Source organism: Suncus etruscus, chromosome 7, assembly GCF_024139225.1.
Source record: "Suncus etruscus isolate mSunEtr1 chromosome 7, mSunEtr1.pri.cur, whole genome shotgun sequence".
In the NCBI taxonomy this organism is placed as follows: domain Eukaryota; kingdom Metazoa; phylum Chordata; class Mammalia; order Eulipotyphla; family Soricidae; genus Suncus; species Suncus etruscus.
Window position 1 is genome coordinate 89505939 of NC_064854.1, and position 17339 is coordinate 89523277.

Here is a 17339-nt window from a genome sequence, read left to right on the forward strand (position 1 = left end):
GTACATCCTGAACCACCTCTGAAGCAGGCAGGATCACTAGCAGGAATGCTGATGAAATTCTGTCTCAGGCAGCTAAAAACAGAATGACACAAGATTGCTTCTGCACCCTTCTGACCTCTGGCACAATCCAGCAGGAATCAGTTTGTGTACATCCCGACCCACCTCGGAAGCAAGCAGGATCACCGGCAGAAATGCTGATGAAATCCAGTCTCAGGCAGCTGGAAATTGCATGGCCCAAGATGGCTTCTGCGCCCTTCTGACTCCCAGCAGAAACCATTAGGAATCAGTGTGTGTACATCCCAACCAACTTCTGAAGCAGGCAGGATCACCAGCAGGAACGCTGATGAAATCGAGTCTCAGGCAGCTGAAAACAGCATGACCCAAGATGGCTTCTGCAACCTTCTCACTCCCACTCAACACATATTAAAGGGTTTACATATAGGACATACAAAATACTCAGAAAAGTTAAACTTGCAAAACCTAAAGATCACATTATAATAGAGAGAGAAAATGAACAAACACCTCTTTGAAAAAGAGCAATAGATGACCAATAGGCACAAGAACATCATCACAATAATCATCATAATCATTAAGGGAAATCTAAATTAAGACAACAATGAGATATTTTCTTTCAACAGTAATAATGGCATGTATCAAAACTATTGGGGATATTTTGTGTTGGCTGGGATTTGCTGAAAAAGAAACTCATCCATTGCTGACGAAAATGCTGCCTGTTCTAATTCTTATGAAAAATAGTATGCAATTTTCTCAGTAAACTCAGAATCAAGCTGATATATGACTCAGCAATATTGCTTTTCGGTATCTATCCTCAGGAAAGAAAATCTATCACCCAAAAGAATATGTACACACCACTATTCAATGCAGCATACAGTACACTACCTAAGAGTTGTAATTAACCTAGATGTCCAACAAAAGATGATCATAAAGATGTGGTAACATATATATTGAAATACTACATACCTGTAAAGATGTAATTATGCAATTTGCTGCAATATGAATAGAAATAGAAGATATTATGTTAAATGAAGCAGAAGAATTATAAATACAGGATGGTAAAACATATATAAAATATTTAGAATAATTTAATGTAGAAATGTTAGGCTTTATATGAGCACCCTAGTCACCAGAATACAGTGAGGAGAAGGATAGAAATTGAGTGAAAGAGAAAAACAAATATGAAAGGACAGGGATCTGGAGCAAGTGATCTCAGGTACATTGAAAGTTGTGAAAAAGACAGAACTAAATACCCATTGCAGAGCCAACAAAAGTTAAATGATAAGACCCAAAATTTAAAAACCAAAATTAAAAATGTACATGTTGTGATGACTGGCAAGGTTGTTTGTATGAGACAGACTGGAAACATTGATCTTCATGTTAAAGAAATAGATCAAACAAACATGAAATTCATATGATAAAATAACTCCCACAGACAGAATACTAGAACAGTCTGGCAAAATACATTATTTTTGATATTAGAAATTTACTTCTAGTAATAATTATTTTTAAAAAGCCAGATATTCTATGTACATAATATTAAATGTAAATATTGATCAATATTATATTTATTATACTTTAATTTTATCACTCTTCCAGGGGTCTCAAACTTATTTTACCTGTGGACCGCAGGAGGCAAAGTCGGGGTGATCCTTGAGTGCAAAGTCAGTAGCAAGCCTTGAACATTGGAGGGTGTGACCCAAACAATTAAAACAAAACAAAACAAAACAAAACAAAAGATTCCTCTAGGACAGGGCCGCAAAATGTTGTATGGAGGGCCATTTGCGGCCCGCGGGCAGAGAGTTTGAGACCCCTGCATGATTCTGTTATCACTTGTCCCATTACAATTCTCTAGTTTAACCAAGAACACTGATGAATATTTGATCACTGAAAATTTTGTGTAGAGCCATATTTCAAGGAAATGACCTGACTTTCTAGTAGTACAAATCCGAGAAAGAATGAGAAACATAATTAAAAATAATGGATCTGTTTGTTCCTGATAATCTTGTTCTTTAAGGAAATGTGCAGTAAGTTGTTGAAGTGCTCATTATTTAGCATCTACATCTCTCATGGACTGTTATGCTGATAATTCATAGAAAAGTATATTGGATGTATCTCAGCATTATGAAGAGTGGTAAGTCTTGCCAGTCATAGAGGAAACAAGTTCCAGGAGCCAGTGATTTCTATTACATCAACTGACACTTTGCTGTGAAGTGTGTCTTTCCAAAATAGATCCAGATTGGGGTGGGGACATCAGCCTCTTTTAAATTCCCTGTTCTTTTCATTTTGTTACCACATATGCCAACACAATTATGTTGCATAAATTTGACTGGGAAAGTAGAAAATTGCATCAATATTCATTAAGAATATTATACTACATGAGAGTTACCGTGAGATTAATTAGTGTTTTCATAGACTTCCATATTTCTTTATTTCAAATTAATATCTGACATTCTAAAAGTGCATGGGAGAAGAAAATGTTAAATGTCAGTAGAAATAAGAAAAACTAAGTATGAAATATTAGAAAAGAGATTCAAATATTATCAAAATCTTTTTTTTTTTTTTTTTTTTTTTTTTTTGGGCCACACCCGGTAACGCTCAGGGGTTATTCCTGGCTATGAGCTCAGAAGTTGCTCCTGGCTTGGGGGACCATATGGGACACCGGGGATCGAACCGAGGTCCGTTCAAGGCTAGCGCAGGTAAGGCAGGCACCTTACCTCTTGCGCCACCGCCCGGCCCCTATTATCAAAATCTTTATCAAGAATTTATAAAATTAAAAATAGTAGTGGGTCTTTGGCAGATCCAGATCTTTAACTCAGAACTTCTACTTTTTCATTCTTTTTGCATCTGAGGTTGATTCTGTGATGTCTCCAGAAAATTCTTTGAAATGGAAGAGGATTCCCTTCTTTTTCACCTGGGTCACAGCAGCCACCATATTAAGCCTCTGCCTTATGTGCCTACACACATTCATAATGTAAAATATACATTTATATTTATTTTCCAGGCTCAGATATACAGCCTCCACTCTACTTATCACCTACACATGCAGCTGATGTGTGGGAAACTCTATAGTTTTCACATTTAATAATGCACACACACACACACACTTATACATATTTCCTGTCAATAGGTAAGACTGTCAGGTAAGGATAAAAATAAATATCAATCTTATATCTTAGAGTCCCATGAATGTGAACTATAAATAGTCTCCTTTGGGAGAACACAAAACCTCCAACTCTGGGTGAATATAATAGCATAGAGGGATTTACTAGTAACAGCCTTTAAGATAATGTAACTGTTTAGATTATTACAATAGATGCACCAAGTTAATGATGTTTAATCAGCTCAAACAATAGTAATTTAGGTAATTAAAAAAAGCACAAGAAAAAAATATAAAAGTGAAGTGAAGAAAATACAGTTGAAAGTAACAGAACAGAAGAGTACGGTAGGTAAAATAGAAGACATCAGTAATTGAGTAGGAGCATCTAAGGAAAAAAATAAGTAACTTCTAAATAGAAATTCAGTGTACCTCCAGTAGAGAAAACAAAAGATGAAAAAAATTTAAAAACATTTATGAGAAAAACCGGCAAGGCTTTGCAAAAGCCGGCTCCCTGTGTGTGACACCAGGCGGGGAAAATCCGCGAAAGTACACCGGCCCAGTGGGGCCCAACTGTGAAGAACTGTGAGTGTGACCTGTCTATGTCTGTCTACTGTCCTCTTGCATGAAACTCTTGCGAGTGGGGCAAAAAGAGGCTCCAGCAGAGCACGGCCGCTCTGCATCGCTACGCGGCCATGCACTCTTTCTAAGGAAAGAACACCATTGCAACAAGAAGGAAAAATTACACTAAGAACAGTGCTATATCACAGAAGCAAACATTTCTCTCTGGACTGTCTTCTCTGTTGCATGCTCGGGCCTAAGATTTGACTCAGTGTAAGGCTTCATCCACGGAGGACTCCCCTCCCTTAGAGGCAAGTCAGCCCATCCAGAAAGGGAGGAGCCAGAGGAGTGTGCTGCCTGCATCATATAGACAATGAATACCACCACAAAACGTAGAAAAACCCACAATACAGTGTAACAATGGGGAAACAACGCAGGCCAGCATCAGACATAGAGAATGAAGATGACAATTCTGAGGACCAGATAATGACCAACCAACTAATCAACCTCTCAGATAAGGACTTTAGACTAGAAATATAGAAGATGCTCAATAATCTCCGAGAAACCATGGATCGAGTTGAACAGAACACTAATAAGAACCAAGAAAATATGAAGACAGAAATCACAAAACTCCAAACTGAAATACATGTCAACTAACAGGACTGAAAATGTCAGTAAACGAAGTGAATGACAAAATGGATAAGCTCTGGGACAGGGTATCAGAAGCTGAGAATAGACTTGGTGCTGCGGAAGATGAGATACATAACAATTCCATACAGCAGGAGAGATTGGACAAAAAACTTAAAGCAAATGAGCAGACAATGGAAAAATTAGTCAGAGAATGGGAACAGATGAAAATAGAAGTCTATGAGATACATAATAATTCCATACAGCAGGAGAGATTGGACAAAAAACTTAAAGCAAATGAGCAGACAATGGAAAAATTAGTCAAAGAATGGGAACAGATGAAAATAGAAGACTATGAGATACATAACAATTCCATACAGCAGGAGAGATTGGACAAAAAACTTAAAGCAAATGAGCACACAATGGAAAAATTAGTCAAAGAATGGGAACAGATGAAAATAGAAGTCTATGATAAGATCAACAGAAACAACTTAAGAATCATGGGAGTCCCAGAGACCCAGGAAGAAAATTTCCAGGAAGAATCAACGGTCAAGAACATCATTAAAGAGAAACTCCCAGAGCTAAAGAATACATGTGATCAAATCCTGCATGCAGAAGAGTACCAACCAAAAGAGACCCCAGAAAAACCACCCCAAGACACATCCTAGTCACAATGACAAATCCCACAGATAGAGACAGAATTCTGAAAACAGCAAGATCAAAAGGGGAAATCACATTCAAGCAAGCTTCCCTGAGATTTACAGCAGACCTGTCACCAGAAACACTCAATGCCAGAAAGCAGTGGTGGGATATTGTGACAAGACTGAATGAAATGAATGCTTCACCCAGAATACTATACCCAGCAAAACTCACTTTCCGGTTTGACGGAAGAATACATGGTTTCACAGACAAAAAACAGCTCAGAAAATTCACAGACAGAAAACCAGTCTTAAGAGAAAAACTGAAAGACCTAATCTAAGACAAGTCTACCCAAAAGACACACCAAATTTTGAAATAAAGATGGTGTTAAATCCCAGGACAATTCTTTCTCTCAACGTCAATGGACTAAATGCACCAGTTAAGAGACACAGAGTGGCTAAATGGATCAAAAAACTCAATCCAACCTTCTGCTGCCTACAAGAAACGCACCTGAATAGTCAGAACAAACATAGACTCAAAATAAAAGGCTGGAGAAAAATTATCCAAGCAAACAACACCCATAAAAAAGCTGGAGTGGCCATACTAATATCAGATAATGCAAACTTTATACTCAGGAAGGTTGTAAGGGACAAAGATGGACATTTTATATTAATCAAGGGGTACGTAGAGCAGGAAGAATTCACTCTCCTAAACATATATGCACCGAATGAGGGGCCAGCAAAATATTCAATACAACTGTTGACAAATCTGAAAAATAATATCAACAACAACACAATAATTGTGGGGGACCTTAACACGGCTTTGTCAACACTGGATTGGTCAACCAGACTGAAACCCAACAAGAATATACTAGACCTGAGGAGAGAAATGGAAGAAAGAGGCCTAGTGGATATATATAGGACACTTCATCCCCAGAAACCTGGATACACATTCTTCTCCAATGTACATGGGACATTCTCCAGGATAGACTACATGCTGGCACATAAAACATACCTCCATAAGATCAAGAGGATAGAAATATTGCAGACTACTTTCGCTGACCACAAGGCTCTGAAATTATTTGTGAACTCCAAAGGGACTCAGAAGAATCACTTTAACACCTGGAAGTTAAACAGCCTCATGCTCAATAACCAGTGGGTCCGAGATGAAATCAAGGAGGAAATCAATAGGTTCCTGGAAACAAATGACAATAAAGACACAAACTATCAGAACTTATGGGACACAGCAAAAGCAGTACTGAGAGGAAAATTTATAGCTTTGCAAGCACACATCAGGAAGGAAGAAGGAGCTTACCTGAGTAGCTTAATGACACAGCTAATGGAACTAGAAAATGCTCAACAAAAGGACCGAAGAATAGGAAGACAGAAGGAAATAACAAAGCTGAGAGCAGAAATCAACGAAGTGGAAACTCAAAAAACAATCCGAAAGATCAACGAAAGCAGAAGTTGGTTCTTTGAAAAAATAAACAAGATTGATAGACCACTGGCAAACCTAACAAAGAAAGAGAGAGAGAGAAACTTGATAACTCGTATCAGGAATGAAAAAGGAGAGATCACTACTGATATGACAGAGATTCAAAGGGTAATCAGAAACTACTTTGAAAAACTCTACGCCACTAAAAATGAGAACCTGGAAGAAATGGATAAATTCTTGGACTCTTATAATCTTCCACGGTTGAAGGAAGAGGATGTAGCATATCTAAACACCCCCATCACCATTGATGAAATTAAAACAGTAATCAAATGTCTGCCGAAAAACAAAAGCCCAGGTCCAGATGGATTCACTAATGAATTCTATCAAACTTTCCAAGAGGAACTACTGCCAATCTTGGCAAGACTCTTTCATGAAATTGAACAAACAGAAACACTTCCAAATAGCTTTTATGAAGCCAACATCACCTTGATAACTAAACCAGACAGAGACGCTACCAAAAAAGAAAATTACAGACCAATATCACTGATGAATGCAGATGCAAAGATCCTCAACAAAATCCTGGCAAATAGGATTCAATGCCTCATTAAGAAGATCATCCACTACGATCAAGTAGGTTTCATCCCAGGAATGCAAGGCTGGTTTAACATCCGTAAATCTATCAACATAATACACAACATCAATAACAAGAAAAATAAAAACCACATGATCATATCAATAGATGCAGAGAAAGCATTTGATAAGGTCCAACACCCATTCTTGATCAAAACTCTCAGCAAGATGGGAATGGAGGGAACCTTTCTCAATATAGTGAAGGCCATCTACCACAAGCCAGTGGCAAATATTATCCTCAATGGAGAAAAACTGAAAGCCTTCCCTCTAAATTCTGGCACAAGACAAGGCTGTGCTCTCTCACCACTGCTATTCACATAGCACTGGAAGTACTTGCTATAGCGATTAGGCAAGAAAAGGATATCAAGGGAATCCAGATAGGAAAGGAAGAAGTCAAGCTCTCACTGTTTGCAGATGACATGATACTCTACTTAGAAAACCCTAAAGACTCTATCAAAAAGCTTCTAGAAACAATAGACTCATATAGCAAGGTGGCAGGCTACAAAATTAACACACAAAAATCAGTGGCCTTTCTATACACCAATAGTAATAAGGATGAAATGGACATTAAGAAAACAACCCCATTCACAATAGTGCCACACAAACTCAAATATCTTGGAATCAACTTGACTAAATACGTGAAGGACCTATACAAGGAAAACTATAAAACTCTGCTCCAAGAAATGAGAGGACACACGGAAATGGAAATGCATACCCTGCTCATGGATTGGCAGGATTAACATTATCAAAATGGCAATACTCCCCAAGGCATTATACAGATTTAATGCCATCCCTCTAAAGATACCCATGACATTCTTCAACGAAGTGGATCAGACACTTTTGAAATTCATTTGGAACAATAAACACCCTCGAATAACTAAAGCAATCATTGGGAAAAAGAATATGGGAGGAATTCCTTTCCCCAACTTTAAACTGTACTACAAAGCAATAGTTATCTAAACAGCATGGTATTGGAATAAGGACAGGCCCTCAGATCAGTGGAATAGGCTTGAATACTCAGAAAATGTTCCCCAGACATACAAACACCTAATTTTTGATAAAGGAGCAGGAAATCCTAAATGGAGCAGGGAAAGTCTCTTCAACAAGTGGTGTTGGCACAATTGGATAGCCACTTGCAAAAAATTGAACTTAGACCCCCAGCTAACATCATGTACGAAGGTAAAATCCAAATGGATTAAAGACCTCGATATCAGCCCCAAACCATAAGATATATAGAACAGCACATAGGCAAAACACTCCAGGACATTACAGGCATCTTCAAGGAGGAAACTGCACTCTCCAAGCAAGTGAAAGCAGAGATTAACAGATAGGAATATATTAAGCTGAGAAGCGTCTGCACCTCAAAGGAAATAGTGCCCAGGATACAAGAGCCACCCACTGAGTGGGAGAAACTATTCACCCAATACCCATCAGATAAGGGGCTAATCTCCAAAATATACAAGGCACTGACAGAACTTTACAAAAAAAAAACATCTAACCCCATCAAAAAATGGGGAGAAGAAATGAACAGACACTTTGACAAAGAAGAAATACACATGGCCAAAAGACACATGAAAAAATGTTCCACATCACTAATCATCAGGGAGATGCAAATCAAAACAACGATGAGATACCACCTCACACCCCAGAGAATGGCACACATCACAAAGAATGAGAATCAACAGTGTTGGCGGGGATGTGGAGAGAAAGGAACTCTTATCCACTGCTGGTGGGAATGCTGTCTACTTCGACCTTTGTGGAAAGCGATATGGAGATTCCTCCAAAAACTGGAAATCGAGCTCCCATACGATCCAGCTATACCACTCCTAGGAATATACCCTAGGAACACAAAAATACAATACAAAAACCCCTTCCTTACACCTATATTCATTGCAGCACTATTTACCATAGCAAGACTCTGGAAACAACCAAGATGCCCTTCAACAGATGAATGGCTAAAGAAACTGTGGTACATATACACAATGGAATATTATGCAGCTGTCAGGAGAGATGAAGTCATGAAATTTTCCTATACATGGATGTACACGGAATCTATTATGCTGAGTGAAATATGTCAGAGAGAGAGAGAAAAACGCAGAATGGTCTCACTCATCTATGGGTTTTAAGAAAAATGAAAGACACCCTTGTAATAATGATTTTCAGACACATAAGAGAAAAGAGCTGGAAGTTCCAGCTCACCTCAGGAAGCTCACCACAAAGAGTGATGAGTTTAGTTAGGGAAATTACTACATTTTGAACTGCCCTAATAACGAGAATGTATGAGGAAAATGGAGAGCCTGTATAGAGTACAGGCGGGGGTCGGGTGGGGAGAAGGGAAACTTGGGACATTGGTGATGGGAATGTTGCACTGGTGATGGGTGGTGTTCTTTACATGACTGAAACCCAAACACAATCATGTATGTAATTAAGGTGTTTAAATAAATTTAAAAAAATGAAAAATAAATAAATAAATAAAAAACACACACACAAAAAACCAAAAAAATATTTATGAACTGCACTCCAGAAATTTGTGGGATGAATTTGATAGGAACAATATAAGAATAATTTGAGATTTTGGCAAGTAGAAAAGTAAATTTACCAAAGAAAAACTGTAAAATGAATAATTGGTATAAATTTTTCAGAATTTAGCAATGTATGAACCCAGATTCAAATGATCTGTAAGGCCCTAGTGAAAAATTCCAAATCAAATTACTCTGAAACTCTCACATTGTAATCAGAATGTCAAAAGCCAAAGACAGAGACAGAATATTAAGAATAAAAAAATATTCAATAAAGGAATTTACATGTAAAGGAACAACATACTATTAATGGAAAATTTGTCAAATAAAACTATACTATCAGAAAAGAATAGTTTAAAAAAAGCTCCCAAAACAAAAAACTCAGTCAAATGAGCATCTCACCAGCAATACTATTTTCATATACATTATCAATAAATTCAATAAATGATAAAAAATATTCATGAATAAACAGCTTAAAAATCTCATAACCTTGAAAAACAATTTCATAAGTAATATCAAAGAAGGGGAAAATGTCAGAAGATGGTGACAGAAGTGTTGGCTACAGCAGCAACAGTGCAGAGGAGACTGGAGATGTTGAGAGAGCAGCTTTTCCCCATGTGACCTAGAGTGTAAAATTCTCAATATCCTCAAGTAATGAGGTAACGTACTTCTGGAAAGGAAGCAAAGACTGTACACCTGATTGAAAATTAAGCTCCAACTAATATTTCCAGAGAAAAACATGACAGAGAAGTGGCCTTAAACAACAGAGCAGTGCTGAAAGCAGCTATTCAACAGTGTCCCACAGTGGGCTCGAAACTGTGAAACATGGCAGAGCATGGGTCCATCTGCACAGACAAGCTCTTGAGATTCAGGCATTATCACTGAGGGAGAGAGCCAAGGTAAGGCTAAGTGAGGTAGAAGGACCCCACAATTTTGTTATATGAGTAGTGGTGGCTCAGCTGTGAGACACCAGCTACAAGATGGTCAGGAGTGGCAATGAGACCACTTTGGTCATTGCCAGGAGAGAGTCAGGGAATGGCTCTCTGACTTGATCCCACAGTGGGACTCATAGATGAGGGCACACTTCAGACCTATCTGAGTGGGCTGAGCTCAAGAAATACAGACATTAGTATTGATAGAGAGTAGGAGCAAAGCAGAGTGATCATACACTTCTTAGTGCACTAGTGTGAGTTCACAATGGTCTTTTAGATTCCAAACTACAATCACTGACGCTGCTTGTTTCTGGTCTTGCCATCACCCTGCAACTGTCACAATGGGAAGACAATAGATAAACCCACCACACCTATTGAATAAAGATGGTAGTTTTGATAACTTAACTCAAGTCTATATAGTTAGCTATATCATTAAATAGAGTTATATAGCCAACTATATCACCTCTCTGATAAGGACTTTAGAGAGGAAGCATGGAATATGTTCAAATAATGCAAAGAAAACTTCAAAACGTAGAACAAACAGCCAATAAGATTCAAGCATGTATAAGAGTAGAAAAGACAAAACTTCAAACAGCACAGTGGTAGGGCATTTACCTTGCAAGCCGTAGTCCCAGAACAGTGGTTTGAATCCCAGCATCTCATATGGTCCCCCAAGCTAGCCAAGAGCTATTTCTGAACACAAAGCCAGGAATAACCCCTGAACACTGTGAGGTGTGACTCCAAAAACAACAACAACAACAAAAAACTTCAAAAAAGATACAGCAGGTCTAAAAAGCTTGGCAAATTAAATTAAAAATCAATGGAAGGCCTCATTGGCAGAATAGCAACTACAGATGATAGAACAAGTTAGCTGGAAAATGAGTAGCATAATGCCACCATATGTAAAACGAAGTTGGAAAAAGCCTTAAAATAAAGAAAAAGAAAATGGAAAAATATTCAGGACATCAATAAATAAGTAACAAGAGATCTCTTGGATAAATTAAAAAGAAACAATATAAGAAGCATTCAGACCCTAGTGATGCAGAATGAAAACTCCCTATAAAGAAGTAGCAGCCAAAGACATTGTTGCTAAAAAGTTAGCAGAAACGAGAGTGCATGCTACCACATCTTGGACACCAGAAAAGTGACAGCTAATAAAAAATAAATAAATAAAATCATCCCAAGACACATCCTAGTCATAATGAAAAAAATACAGACAGAGAATACTGAAAGTATCAAGATAAAAAGTGAAATTACATAAAAAAGGAGCATTTTTACAATTTACAGCAGAGCTATCACAAGTCAACCTCTACTCCCAAAGGCAGTGGTAGGACATAGTGAAAAAAATTAATGAAATAAATGCTGAAAGAATTAGGCCTCAGGTTTCAAAGCCAAAACACTGGAGATATGTGTGTCTAAAAACAAACATTGATGTAAGAATTAATCCATGCACAAAAAATAAAGAGGAAGAAACTGGTTTAGAAATTTCTAGACATAAACCTTTAGCTCCTAAGAATTAGGACATTTGATGAGAAGTCCAGAAATGCAAGAAAACATTTTCCTGCAGCATGTCATATTTATTGGGAAGGAAAAGGCCACACCAATATGAAGGAATTAGGTGATTTAAATATCAACCCAGGGTACTGCATTAAAAGATATTTCAACCAATGAATAACAAGGTATATATTGAATGGGATGGGATACAATTAACCCAGTATTAACCCCCTGGATGCCACAGGGTGTAATAAAAAAGAAAAAGAAAAAAGTTAATTAACTGGACATCCAAAAAATAGAAAAGATTAATGAAAGCTAAAGTTTGTTCTTTGAAAATAAACAATATTCAATAAAACATCTGCAAGATTCACAAAGAAATAGGAGAGAGAAAATAAACTGAATCAGAAATGAAAAGAGGATGTTATAACAGATACAACAGAAATATAAAGTGTAATCAGATAAGAACAATGGGGAAACTAAGGAAAACAACAGCAGCTAGCAAATTTTCAAGTCTTCCAAGGCTCACATACCTTATAGATGAGGACCTAAAAATCAGAATTTAATGTCTTACCAATGTAATTTAAGGAATCACTAGCTAAAGAAACTAAAGAATCAATATATGGACAATTCAATAAAGTCAAAGAAGAACTCTATAAGAAGATGAGATAAGCCATACATATGGAATTAAGTGTACTAAAATCATGCTTGTAAGCCATAGTAACAGAATCACTCATATGGAGAATCACATGGATGAATTTGAAGACAAAATCCAGGCCAGCAACAACAAAGAAGTCAATAAAGAAACAAGAGACAAAACATTGGAAGAAAATGTTAGGTACTTAATGAATAAAGACAAAAGAAATATTCTCTGAATTATAGAAATACTAGAAAGGGATAAAAAAGAGAGTGGGTAAGAACAAGTAATAAGGTAAATAAAAACAGAGAATTTCCCTCACTCTGGAAAAATACTGCTTTACAATTCCAAGAGACTAAAAGAGTATCAACAAAAAGAACCTAACAGAACAACATCAAGACATATAGCAATCCAAATTAAGGGAAAACAAACAAACAAACAAACAAAAAAACAAATAAATGAAAACAAAGATCAGTACAGAAGAAAAAGCTCAAGTGAAAGAAAAAAAAAAAGAACATAGTAAGCAAAACATATCTTCTATTTGAAACTATCCAGGCAAGGAAAGAGGGAACAACATATTTAAATTACTGAATGAAAGAAACTTTCAACCCAGAGAACTCTTCCCAGCAATACTTTCATTTAAATGGGAGAGTTAAAAACATCCTCAGACAATAAAGAATTCAAAATATTAGTACTAACTGAACCTACCCTAAACTAACTACTCAAAGATTAATTACACAAACCAAAAATCCAATTGCAAAAAAAATAAATTTATGCAATATAGGAGCACAACAAATCTCTTTGTCAATATTTTCCTTAAAAGTCAATGGAAAAAACTCTTCCATCAAAAAGCACGGAGTAGAGGGTTGGATCAGGAAAGAAAACCTGGATATCTGCTGCCTCCATGAAACAAAATTACAAGTTTAGGATAAATGCAGGCTTAGAGTAAAAGAATGGAAATCAATTACACATGCCATTTGAAAATAAACAAAGCTAGGATAGCCATACTTATATCAGCCCAAATTGCAATGAACCCCAGAAAGTACTTAGAGAAAAAGATGAACACTATTAATTGATAAGGTTAACATTAGTCTCAGAAACACTAACTCTGATCAACAGTTATGCACCAAATGTAGTGCCAGCAAAATCTATAAGGCATTTGCACACAAAGCAAGTGAAACATATAGACGGAAAGGTGATAGTAGCGGGAGATTTCAACATGATAATATTGCCACTAGATAGATCCACTAGGCCAGTGGTGGGCAACCTTTTTTTTCAACTGAGCCAAATCTCACCAAAACCACGATTGAAATTTATTTTGAGAGCCACATTTTTATTTTTATTTTTTTTGGGGGGGGGGCACACCCAGCAGTACTCAGGGGTTACTCCTGGCTGTCTGCTCAGAAATAGCTCCTGGCAGGCACGGGGGACCATATGGGACACCGGGATTCAAACCAACCACCTTTGGTCCTGGATCGGCTGCTTGCAAGGCAAACGCTACTGTGCTATGTCTCCGGGCTCAAGAGAGCCACATTTTTAAAACCGAAAATACATAGGATGGTACACTGTAGGTAGGAAAGTAACATACCTCCCATACCACATGACCTGACTGGAGCTGTGTGGACCCGGCCACCTGGGCTGCACACAGGGGCTCACTGACAGAGGCTAGGAGCAGAGTCCTGACTCCTGGACTGGCCGCCTGGCAAACAGAAGAGCCGCATTAAAAAGTGTAAAGAGCCGCTTGCCGACCACTGCACTAGGCAGAACACTAGCAAAGATATGAAAGCCCCAAATGAGAAGCTAGAATTAGGACTAATGACGTATATAGGATGTTTCGTTCTCAAAAAGCAGAGAAAAACATTTTTCTCAAGTGCACAATAAACTTTATCCAGGTAACCACTTTCTAGGACACAAGTCTAACCTACATAAAGAGACAAGTATAAAAAGTGTACCAAGCACCTTATTTGACTACAATGCACAGAAATTAAGACTGACTATAATAAGATGTAGAGAAAATCTACCACATGGAGACTAGACGACATGCTGCTCAACAACAACTGGATCAAAGAGTAAATAATGAAGAAATAAAAAGATTTCTTGAGACTAATGACAATGAAGAAACAAATTGTCAATATCTATGGGACACTGCAAACGTAGCAATTAAGGGAAATTCATAAAAATACAGGCACATGTATGTATGGAGGGTCAGATAAATAGCACAGTGTTAGGGCATTTGCCTTGTATGAGCCAACCCAAAATCAACCCGATTCTATTCCCGGCATCACATATGGTCCCCAGCCTGCCAGGTGTAATTTCTGAGTGCAGACGCAGGAGCAGCCCCTTAGCGCCGATGGATGTGGACCAAAAACCAAACAACCAACCAATAAATTAATTAATTAATTAATAAAGTTTATAGAGGGTATCCACCTCTTACAGTTCTCACTACCACATTGCTTAGTACTCTAGACGTGAAAACAATGCTTATCCTTAAAGGCTCCAGCCACTATCTAACCCTGAAATCTTCACTTGGCAAAGCCCACCCCTATTATTGATGAAGTGCCTAGATATTGGAAAACCTTCCATCTCCGATACACCAGCCCAATTTCTTTAAATTTATTTTTACTGTATTTACTTACCTTCTTTTCTCTTCTCTTCTCTCTTGTTTTCCCTTTCTTTCTATACTAATATATATCTGAGCTAATTATTTATCTTTTCTTAATGCAATTCTTTTTTTATTTTTTATATATTTTATTTAAACACCTTGATTACATACATGATTGTGTTTGGTTTCAGTCATGTGAAGATCACCACCCATCACTAGTTCAACGTTCCCATCACCAATGTCTCAAATCTCCCTCCTCCCCAGCCGACCCCCGCCTGTACTCTAGAAAGGCTTTCCATTACCCTCATACAATCTCATTATTAGGACAGTGCAAAATGTAGTTATTTCTCTAACTAAACTCATCACTCTTTGTGGTGAGCTTCCTGAGGTGAGCTGGAACTTCCAGCTCTTTGCTCTTTTGTGTCTGAAAATTATTATTGCAAGAATGTCTTTCGGCAAAAGCTGGCTCCCTGTGTGTGACACCAGGCGGGGAAAATCCGCGAAAGTACACCGGCCCAGTGGGGCTCAGCTGTGAAAGACTGTGAGTGTGACCTGTCTATGTCTGTCTACTGTCCTCTTGCGTGAAACTCTTGCGAGTGGGGCAAAAAGAGCCTCCAGAAACCTCGCTCACCCAGACGCCATTTTCAGGGAGGGACTTCAGAGCATAAAAACCGGCTAACCTTTGCAAAAGCTGGCTCCCTGTGTGTGACACCAGGCGGGGAAAATCCGTGAAAGTACACCGGCCCAGTGGGGCTCAGCTGTGAAAGACTGTGAGTGTGACCTGTCTATGTCTGTCTACTGTCCTCTTGCGTGAAACTCTTGCGAGTGGGGCAAAAAGAGCCTCCAGAAACCTCGCTCACCCAGACGCCATTTTCAGGGAGGGACTTCAGAGCATAAAAACCGGCTAACCTTTGCAAAAGCTGGCTCCCTGTGTGTGACACCAGGCGGGGAAAATCCGTGAAAGTACACCGGCCCAGTGGGGCTCAGCTGTGAAAGACTGTGAGTGTGACCTGTCTATGTCTGTCTACTGTCCTCTTGCGTGAAACTCTTGCGAGTGGGGCAAAAAGAGGCTCAGAGGAGCACGGCCGCTCCGCTTCGCTACGCGGCCGTGCACTCTTTCTAAGGAAAGAACTCCATTGCAACAAGAAGGAAAAATCACACTAAGAACGGCGCTATATCACAGAAGCAAACATTTCTCTCTGGACTGTCTTCTCTGTTGCATGCTCGGCCTAAGATTTGTCCCAGTGTGAGGCTTCATCCACGGAGGACTCCCCTCCCTTAGAGGCAAGTCAGCCCATCCAGAAAGGGAGGAGCCAGAGGAGTGTGCTGCCTACATCATATAGACAATGAATACCACTACAACACGTAGAAAAACCCACAATACAAGTGTGACAATGGGGAAACAACGCAGGCCAGCATCAGACATAGAGAATGAAGATGACAATTCTGAGGACCAGATAATGACTGAACAACTAATCAACCTCTCAGATAAGGACTTTAGACTAGCAATATGGAAGGTGCTCAACAGACTCCAAGAAACCATGGATCGAGTTGAACAGAACACTAATAAGAACCAAGAAAATATGAAGGCAGAAATGACAAAACTCCAAACTGAAATAACATGTCAACTAACAGGACTGAAAAAGTCAGTAAACGAAGTGAATGACAAAATGGATAAGCTCTGGGACAGGGTATCAGAAGCTGAGAATAGACTTGGTGCTGTGGAAGATGAGATACATAACAATTCCATACAGCAGGAGAGATTGGACAAAAAACTTAAAGCAAATGAGCAGACAATGGAAAAATTAGTCAAAGAATGGGAACAGACGAAAATAGAAGTCTATGATAAGATCAACAGAAACAACTTAAGAATCATTGGAGTCCCAGAGACCCAGGAAGAAAATTTCCAGGAAGAATCAATGGTCAAGAACATCATTAAAGAGAAACTTCCAGAGCTAAAGAATATATGTGATCAAATCCTGCATGCCCGAAGAGTACCAACCAAAAAAGACCCCAGAAAAACCACCCCAAGACACATCCTAGTCACAATGACAAATCCCACAGATAGAGACAGAATTCTGAAAAGAGCAAGATCAAAAGGGGAAATCATGTTCAAGCAAGCTTCCCTGAGATTTACAGCAGACCTGTCACCAGA